Here is a 10,568-nt window from a genome sequence, read left to right on the forward strand (position 1 = left end):
ACACTATTTTATACACCTAAATCATACATTTTGGTGTCAGTGGTATTCATTATATGACAGTACTGTTTTATTAACAGCGTTGATACAAATCCAATACCTAAAAGAATTAAGTACTCTTACTGGAGCATGATTTAGATATGAAACTATTAATCTTTTAAAGGGACACCGCATAATACAATTGCACACAATTAAAAATATTGTCTAGAATTTACATAACTTTTATATATTGTTGTGAAAAAAAAATGAATTACAGATCAATACATACCCTGCTGTAAAAGTCAATAAAGTGGTCCAGTGAACTCATGGTTCCAATACCCAATTATGGGAACTATTATTGCTTTGTCTTTGGGTACAATTAGGTTTGGTGTTTCTATACAGTGTCAGCAGGTGCTCTAAAATGGCAGCCAAAGGAATGCTTTTCATCTATATAATTTGCATATATTATATATATAATATCACAGATTTGGTTAGTATACTGAAAGGCTAGTCACGACATAGACACAGTGAAGGTCAACTCTGCTGAAAGTCACAGCAAATAGTTGTAGCCCGGAATTATAGCTATTCTGGTTTACCCAACCTAATCCTCCGGTACAAACAAAATTAAACCGTTGTAATATATACACGTTACTTTGGAAACAATAGAGTCATTGGACTGTTACATGCATTTCAATAGCTTGAAATTCACCTTTTATTTGTACCGGCATGGGAAAACTCAGTTATGTTAATTCCGGGCTATATGTATTGCTACAATGCTTTAAAGTTGAGTTTAAGATATGAAATGATCACATGACTTGCAAGGTCATATCATTCCATGCTTTTTTTAACTGGGAACCCATTATGTGCTATTTCTAAATAGGTAAACTGTGCTGATGTCAGTGATGTGACATAATTGTGTGTTTATCTTCATTATAAATGATCTGCCTCATGGTAGCTCACAAGGACATTTCTATGCTGTTTTTGAGAAGTTACTGGGTTTTTTGACCATCTGATGTCTGGACAATTATCGAATAGAATGTGTAACGCTTTGATATAAAAAAAAATGTGTCGGAGACTGGGTTCAAACCCGCGTGGCCAAATTTGAAACCCAGCATCTTACTTTTCTTACGTGAGAAAGCCCTTGAAAGCCAAAGTTTAAGCCACTTTCACTGATACTCAGTACCTTGATTTTGTAAATTGACTTAAAGCTGCACTCTCACAGATTGAACGTTTTGACAACTTTTTTATTTTTGTCTTGGAACGAGCAGTTTTTGGCGTAAATATCAGAAAACCAGTAATAAAAGACTGATGACAAAAGATCAGATGGCAGATTTTCATATTTCCTCTCCAAAATTGATGTTTATGCATTTTTTTAAATCGTCTAAGCCATAAAACATTAAATTTGGAATGGAAATATGAAAATCTGCGATGTGACATTTTGCCAACGGTCTTTCATCACTGGTTTGCAGATATTGACACAAAAGTTTGCTAATTCCAAGACAAATAATAAAAAAGTTGTAAAAACGGTAAATTTGTGAGAGTGCAGCTTTAAGTTGTAATATTTTTGAATTTGTAACTCCAGTCCACGGACATTGAATGATGATTGTTAAAAAGTTTCTGATTTTATTCCCCCGCAACAGAGTGGGGAGAGGATTATAGGAATGCATTTCGTCTGTCTGTCCATAACATTTCGTGTCCGGGCTTTAACTTACTTATGCATTAATGGATTACCATTTTCCTTGGTACAAATGTTGTCCTTATTGAGACGATGTGCAGTGAACTTGATCCGGGTCCATATTTCAAATGCATTGATGGGTACCATATAACTTTTTACAAATGTTGTCATTGAGATGATGTGGAGTGACCTTGACCCAGGTCCAAACCTCAATGTTCAAGGTCACATCTGACATTTAAAGGCCATAGTACACATGCTCGTGTCTGGGTATAACTTGCAGGAATGGATTACCATATTACCTGGTAGAAATGTGTCCTCATTGGGATGATTTGCAGTGACCTTGACCTGTGTCCATAACTCAATGGTCAAGGTCACATCTAACATTTAAAGGTCCTACACTTAGTACACACAATATGAATAACAAATATCGTTATGTTCAGATATCCGAGAATGTTATTTGCAGGGGATATAGCTGTCCTTTGGATTGCCTTGTTGTACATTCAGGCACTGATTTAATTGTGTCTTTGAACAGATCTTGAAATGATGCCCCACCCCAATTTAATATTATAGTTGTAAAATTTTGTTTTGAATTGTTACAGGCCCATTGTCCGCATTTCCAGAATGGTGAAAGCCAAAGTATGTTCAGGATGGAACATCACAGGAAAGATCCAGGGATATGCTCACAAAGGCAAGGTTGATTTTTACAGAAGATTACATTTGGAGCCAATTATCAATATGAGTTCTTTTCAATGATTATTTACTTGTTTAGGTACTTACTTTTGTGTTAAGGCAATGACTTATTTGCATCTATGATAACAATAAATATTTGACATGGAAAGCCAAAATATTGAAAGCAATTCAATGGTATAGTTTCAAAACTATTTTATCCCATCAAGCCTTAAGTGAAAATGAATGGACACTGCAATTTTGTGAAGAATATGAGTTTCAAAATGACTTTCAAAATACAAACAATTTTTCTATGGTCATATAAATATTATTTATTTTCTCTTAATTGTGCTGAAATTGGCCCGTTTCAAGCCATGTTTCATGTAGTTAGTGATAACAATGATTAATAGACATGTATCATTCCTGTATACAGTGCATCAGAAGGGACAGTACACATCTTTCATTCCCACCATTCTTTGTGAAGAGGAATCCAAATGTTCTTTGGCCTGATCGAGTTCTTATGGGTAAGTTAAAGTAAAACCAATTTATCTCACTGATTTCTGAGGTGTATTTTTTATGCCCCCGAGAGTGAAAAAAATTAAAATCGCACTGTCCTTTCCTGTGTCTAGCTCAACTTCTCGTTTACAGTTATGTTCAAAGCTATCTGAAAGTGAGATTTCTATATTTGATTTGACAAAATCAAAGATGGTTGCTAACTTTATTGAATCACTCCTATGCATTTATATTCCTTGATGAGCATTGTCTCTTGTGAGGATAGTAACTGGCTTACTGCTATCCTAAGAATGCTTATCATTTATGTAAAGTACTTGTATGTTTTTCTCTTAAGTTTGCTTGTAAACTTTGAAAAAAAATCTGCATGATAAACTAGGCACACTCTTTCTCCCGAATAAGATTTATCACAATTGACAATTGTTTTTATATACCAAATGTATGAAAAAATGTTTAAATCTATGGTTTTCATGTATAAAGTACCAAGTTTAATTAACAGAAAGGTGCAGAAATCACAGTATTTCAATGAGACCATAGTAGATCACAGTTAATCTTTAGCACTCACCATAAATGCATTATTTAGAAGAAGATAAAGATTTATCACTTAGAATTTATTTTTGTTTATACATGCGTTTGTATTGATTTTGAATAAGAGTGTTACTTTAAACATTAAAATATATAGTAGTAACAGAATTAATCTCCATAGAATTTGAACTTAAATGGCTTGCATTAATTCAATCTTTCTTTTTTCATTTTTTGATGAATTGATCAGATTGTTGGATCAAAGAAGACAAAAATAAAAACCTAAAATTCTGATACAAACAATAATTGCACTCAGATGTAGTGCAAATCAACTTTATTGACTGACCAACATATTTGCAAAATAGTACTGGTATATTGCCCTCAGTATACGATCAATGTATACAAGAGGATGTTTTCCGATGGGATTTAGATGCATTTGTAAAAACGTGGGAAATACAAGGGATTATGAATGAGATTCATACCACACAAAATTGAAAATGGTTTTACAGTAGGTGAAAATTATAACCTGTCAAAGCTGATAATATATTTGATTATTACTGGTAGCAAAAATGTTACAAGTAAACCACATGTATCTATTTAACAGCTAGAGTAGATGTGTCAAGCTAATTCAAATATTTTAATGATGTGTAATGTGCACTTAATTTTATTTTAAACTTTGTTGCATAAAGAAGAAAAGGAAAAAAAGTTAATGACTGTTCTCAGCTTAAAGTCAAGAAGAGGTACTAGTATATAACACTGGCTGATCTTTAGGGGATGGGGTATAACTGGAGTGCTTGAAATATAGCCTATATTTCATCATTCTCGTACACTAGTGATAATGCAATGTTTAACATTGTCTTAGATTTATAATTATCAATCCTCTGATGAAAAAGAAGGTATTTCATTAAACAACAGTTAAGTACTTTGTATTTTTTCACAAGCAACAAGAAAAATCCCACCTGTTGTCTGATTGACAGAGTATTTTTATTCCATACATTTGTTTATTTCAGTAATTGACAATGAGACTCTAACCAATGTGTCCAAATATTGCCAAATTAACTTTGTCTGCTTACAAACTTTCAAGAGGATTTCTTATCAAATCCTTAAGTTTCAGGTTGCCTTGTTTATGTGCTTTATATGGATAAATATATGTTGGAAGATCTTTAAAGATAAACCTAATGTTTATCATAAAACTATGGTATTATATTTGGTCCAAATAGTGAGATAAAAAAAGAGTGTATAAACCAATGTTTTATCTTTGAATGCATATTCTATCTGACAAGTATTGTTTCTCTGCAGGTGCCTTGAGCCATCCTAGGAGGCATCCCAAGTAACAACATTAAGAACGTATAAATGTTTGAACTGTGCAGACTTCTTCTTGTGAGAAAAAAAGGTACACATACATGTAATGACTTACAAATATTTTTCAATTAGAATTGTGATTATCATTTTTGTCCTTTGAAGAGAACCTTTCATCAAAAGTAATAGAAGAACATTAGATAGTATACTGTCATAACTGCATATAATAATAACTGAAGTTAATATTAATTCATTCCACCTTCTGCCAAGTGGCTATGATGTGCTAAGCAGACTAAAAAATTTCAGCCTGCAGCCAATGAGATAGAAATGGAGAGAAGGGCAATAGCAGCTTGCACATGTCAAGGATCTGCAGCACATGAAACCCCTTAAACTGAAGATGATGGTGGGTCCCTGATGCAATGTAAATTATATGGAATGTTTTGTATATAACCAGTTATTCAATCATCATCAGTGCTGTACACAGAGTATTAAGTATATAACATTTCGATTTCTGTATCTTTCTTTTTCTGATTTATATGAACCCGAGCCGATTTCATTGAAGTAGAAGTTACTTATAATTGCAACCTCCTTAAATGTATCGTATATTAGTTTAAAAACAAAAGTACAGGTCACAGCCTTTTCCCACATGCCTGAAAAATGTGTTGTTTACCAAATGATATGCATTGCGTGATTCTGGGCCTTGCAAAAGAATTACCGGTACTAAAAATGAAATAATCATGTTTTTTTCTATGTATATAAATTTCTTCCAAACTTCTTTCTTTTAAAGGATTGTCATTGGCACACAATTTTTTGAATGATTTATGTCCCATTACTTTTCTCATGTTTTCAATGCAACTACATACTTCAACCCTACATAATTTGACTACATTCATTGTAAGAAAGAACACTGGATTAAAAATTCAAAATGTATGAACACTACTTTCTTAATTTCTTTTTCATAAAGAACATGAAGAATCTGTGGTAGGAAAACAAGTAGTATTATAAACTTGTTGTAATGTTGATATGATAATTCTGTATGTCATTTCATTCATGTGTTCAATCATTTACTTACAAAAGGAATTTTTTTTTATTCAAAATGCCTTATACATGGCGCCGCTTGTAAACATGTATCTTGAACAAAAATGTGCGATGCACCTTTTGCATTGATATTGGGTGTGCTCCAAACAAGAACTGAAACAGGAATGTAGGGCATAGTTTTATTTTATTACATGGCATATGTGTTCAGTACATAATCTAGTCAAAATCTGATTACAATTTTTGTAATACAGTTAACTTCAGAAAGAACAAATATTATGTGCCCATTTTTCATGATGAATTCTTACAAATGTGCAGATTAATGAAATTTGGACAGTCTCTCAATATATATGCTTATTTATAGTATTTGTTTTTGCTGTCATGTTTATACTTTAAAAGCAATGACATTATGTTGTTTTTTTAAATCATTAATGGGAAAAAACATAAATATACAAGAAGAATTAATTTCAATTAATTTTCTGAATCAGTTCCTGAAGCCTAGAGATGTCAGCACTCGCAGTCAGCCGCTTTATCATCCATTGCTCCATTAACCTCATCCATCTGGTCAACACAATTCAAACATACCAGGTAATGGTAAATTTAGAAATGGGCTGAATTGACCATTTGAACATGTTGCGTCATTTAATTTGAATAACAAACGTTACAGCAATTAAACCCAAAGAATAATATGTTTATTAACTGGATATTTAATTCCTAACAAGTTTAACATGTTAAACAACCATGAGCTTGTGCAATACATTAAATGTTGACTGAACATTACAAATCATATAATTTAATTATTCAACTAATGGACTGGTTTATTGTTTAGTCATTTAGTCTTATGCGATGGTAGTGTGTACGTAGTATGTGCCTCCGTGCGTCTGTAAACAATTCCTCTTTAACATGATACAGCCTTCAGTTTTGATTGTATCTTGATGAAACTTGTACAGTATCTACATATCCATAAGAGCTCGGTTCCTTTTGAAAACCAGCCAGATCCGCCCATGCATGCCTAGATTATGGGCCTTGATAGTATAAAAAATCAGTGTGTCAGTAAGCAGTTGCTCGTTAACATGATACAGCCTTCAGTTTTGATTGTATCTCGATGAAACTTGAACAGTATCTACATATCCATAAGAGCTTGGTTCCTTTTGAAAACCAGCCAGATCCGCCCATGCATGCCTAGATTATGGGCCTTGATAGTAAAAAAATCAGTGTGTCAGTAAGCAGTTGCTGGTTAACAAGATACAGTCTTCAGTTTTGATTGTATCTCGATGAAACTTGAACAGTATCTACATATCCATAAGAGCTTGGTTCCTTTTGAAAACCAGCCAGATCCGCCCATGCATGCCTAGATTATGGGCCTTGATAGTAAAAAAATCAGTGTGTCAGTAAGCAGTTGCTGGTTAACAAGATACAGTCTTCAGTTTTGATCGTATTTTGATGAAACTTGTACAGTATTTTGATATCCATTAGAGCTTGGTTCCTTTCGAAAAACCTTGAAATGATAAGATTATGGGCCTTTATGAAAAAATGAGTATTCAGAATCCATAAGGGGTTGGTTCTTTTCAAAACAGTGATGTTGACCACACAAACCCAGCCAGTAGAACATAGGCCTCTAGTTTATTATAAGTGCATGTTTGTCTTCATAGCATCATTATATATTTCTTTATTACATGAAGCTAATTTGTATGTGAAGCTTTGATTTTATGCACTCTTTTCAGATACAGTTTCAGTTTAACTTTTAACTTTCAGTTAAAACAGATATGGGTGCAAGTCATGACACTTTTACAGGTAATGTTTATTAAACATTCAGTATTTATATATATATATATATATATTTAAAAAAGATGTCAATTGTAAAAGGATAGTATAATGTAGATGGATTAGATGCAATGAAGATGACAGAAGTCAAAATCATCTTTATAATAATTTGATATTATTTGTACTATTATTTAATTGCCATAATGATGAAATACATAAAACTGAAAATGGAAATAATTTCTATGAAGGATCTTCTTTCTATTTCCAATAGATTAAAGATGTCCGAGATTCACGATGAATGCTGTTTGAAGAAGAATGAACAGAATCACATTTTAATTTAATCTCACTGCCAATGTGGACTTAAAGAGGACAGGCTCTTGTTATGACAACTGTATTTTTAAGTAACAGAGATAAGGGTGTTATTGGAATCATTTCAATAAAATATGGGAGTACCGGTACATACCAGTTTGATATCTTGATTAGACTGGGACTTAAACAAAAATGGTAGATATTGGACCTCTCTAATACACATTATAAACATCTCATGTCTTAAGTCAATAACAAAGCTGTAATAAGGCGATATTTAGTGTAATTAACACTTAGGGCTATTCTTCTAAAACATATAACCACCGGGTTTGGCAGATTTTTAATAATATATGGTTGGGCTTTTTTGCTAATTTGCACCCCAAAAGGCACATTTGCTTTTGTATGGGGTTGGCATAAAAACTTAATAAATGCCTTCCCTCCAGTGGTTATATTTTTAAATGGAATAGCCCTTATCAACATTTTTAGCTGGACTATTTGAATAATAAGGAGGGTTATACCACTCGCCTCAGCATCTGCTTTGGCTTTAGCGTCCGGTTAAAGTTTAAGACCAAGTTGGGATTTTCACTCATAACTGCAAAACCCTTCATTAAAGTCACTTAATACTCCATACAGTTGTTCAGGGCCATTACATAATGATGTTAATACTTCAATAGCCTTCATTCAATGGACTTAATACCTTGCACAATTAATGATGAACATCTTACAATAAGGTGACATAACTCCATTTTAACTAAATACAAATTATTGCCCTTTTTTCATTTTTATTTCTTATGTCAGGCACATTTATATATTCTTAACAGGGTTTTTGAAAGCTAATTGTTTGGGCGGGCTGGTGGAAGGGTCTTCAAAGTCACCTTATGTGTAAAATAATTTTAGCTAGGTTTGACATATAGTGACCAAACTTCGTATGTAGGAAGCGTTTATGAAGACCTTTCATGAGATTGCGTTTTAGGCTTCTGGGATCAATATAAAGGTCAAAGTTACTATTAAAAGCAAAAGAACTGGTATTGATTAACTTAAAGGTCGACATATTGTGACCAAACTTGGTTTATATGAAAGTTCATACAGACTTTTTTATTGTGTTTTGGTTATGATCTAGGTCAAAGTCAGTATTGCTGAAAAGTACAAATATAGTTAGTACTGAATAAGTAAGGGGTGACAATGTGTGACCAAACTTGGTATATATGACAAGTTAATGGAGAGCTTTCATTCGAATGCCTTGGGCCCCTTAGGGTCAATGTCAATGTTACTAAAAAAATATTACTTTTTGGTACTGAATAACCTAAGTTATGGTTGATATACTGTGACCAAACTTGATATATAGGAAGAGTTTATTGAGAACTTTCATGAGATTGTGTTTTGGGCGCATAGGATCTAGGTCACTGTTACAAAAATAGTAGACAGCAGTTGAAACTGAACTTCTTCTGCCAATCATTAACAAAACAACTATTGTCACATCACGATTACTGTTCTTTTAAATTGATTTTTCTATTGCTTTTGACAAGCACATATTACATCATAATGTAAGAAGATACATTGTTAAAAAAAAACAGAAAATGTTAATTTGAATAAGAGTGTCCTTCTTTTAAATTTGTAGCTGTTTACTTACCATGAATTTATCTTTAAATACAACTTGTACTTTTTATGTGTAGGGTTACGAGTTGGACCATATTGAGAGATTGTTTTAAATAGCATATGCTAAAACATACTGTGACTGTTGTTGCTGCCTTTTAATTTTATGAAAAGTATTGCTTTATTATTTTTTTAAATTCCATATTCTTAAGCTCCTTCTAATTCTTGTCAGGTAATTTTTAAATCAAATTAATTGTTAAAGTGACACTCTTATTCAAAATCAATGCATACATATGTATAACAAACATACATTTTGAGTGATAAACCTTTAACTTCTTACTAAATAATGCATTGATGGAACATATTTATTACTGGTAGCAAGTTTGTAACCCTGTATTTAATAACAGAAAACGCAAAAATATTTAATGATTGATGAATGCTAAAAGATTTACTGTGATCTACTTTAATAGTCTCATAAGGTAGATACACCATGTTTTATGCACATTTCTTTCAAATCAAAATCGGTATCCTTCATGAGAACCATTGCTTTCAACATTCATTTATCCTTTTCGCAATATTAAAACAATAGTATTAGTAGTGGTAAACCTTTTTGGGAGTAAGAGTGCATCTTTAAAAAATGTGTTTAATGTGGATATATTATGATCTATGTGTCATTGCATGTATGCACTTGCTAGTATTGCCTAAGAATTTGACCTCTGATATTTTATGTAGTAGTTAGATAATATGAAGTAAATTCTGTCAGAGTTAGTGGAACTAATGATCCATTCTTAATCATTGAAATGTACTAACAAGGCATCTCACAGTCTTATGTCTTTGTATGCCTTTGAGGTTATGTCTCCACAAATCTTTATCATGGCCTGACAGTCTGCTTTCTTTAATTTGTGTCTTTGTATTAAAAATATGTATTATTTTTAATACATATTTTATTTATAGTACTGCATTTATCTCCTATCGATTTTCATGTTTTATGTAACTTGAAACTTTCATTAAGTTGTAAAACATTAAATCTGTGAGAGTGTAGCTTTAAGAGAAACATTAGTGATTTTAGCATCAAACTTGTTTTATATGTTCTTTTTAAGTTCTAGGTTATTCTGTAATCATTAACCATCATTGTGCCATAGATAGACCTGTGAAAAATTATTATAATGTACTATGTTATATTATTGAATAAAATACTGAACATGTTACGGTATGTTTGAAT

The 10,568-nt window shown here is 32.2% G+C and overlaps 1 long non-coding RNA gene across 1 annotated transcript; it reads left to right on the plus strand.

Moving 5' to 3' along the window:
- The first annotated feature begins 2,748 nt into the window (after positions 1 to 2,748).
- On the plus strand, positions 2,749 to 9,231 carry LOC128203151 (uncharacterized). The gene is made up of 6 exons (XR_008255876.1): positions 2,749 to 2,841; positions 4,649 to 4,742; positions 4,955 to 5,051; positions 6,172 to 6,271; positions 7,439 to 7,477; positions 7,719 to 9,231. It is a non-coding gene; the product is annotated as an uncharacterized LOC128203151 (long non-coding RNA).
- The last annotated feature ends 1,337 nt before the right edge of the window (positions 9,232 to 10,568 follow it).

The sequence above is a fragment of the Mya arenaria genome, chromosome 9 (assembly GCF_026914265.1).
Source record: "Mya arenaria isolate MELC-2E11 chromosome 9, ASM2691426v1".
NCBI lineage: Eukaryota > Metazoa > Mollusca > Bivalvia > Myida > Myidae > Mya > Mya arenaria.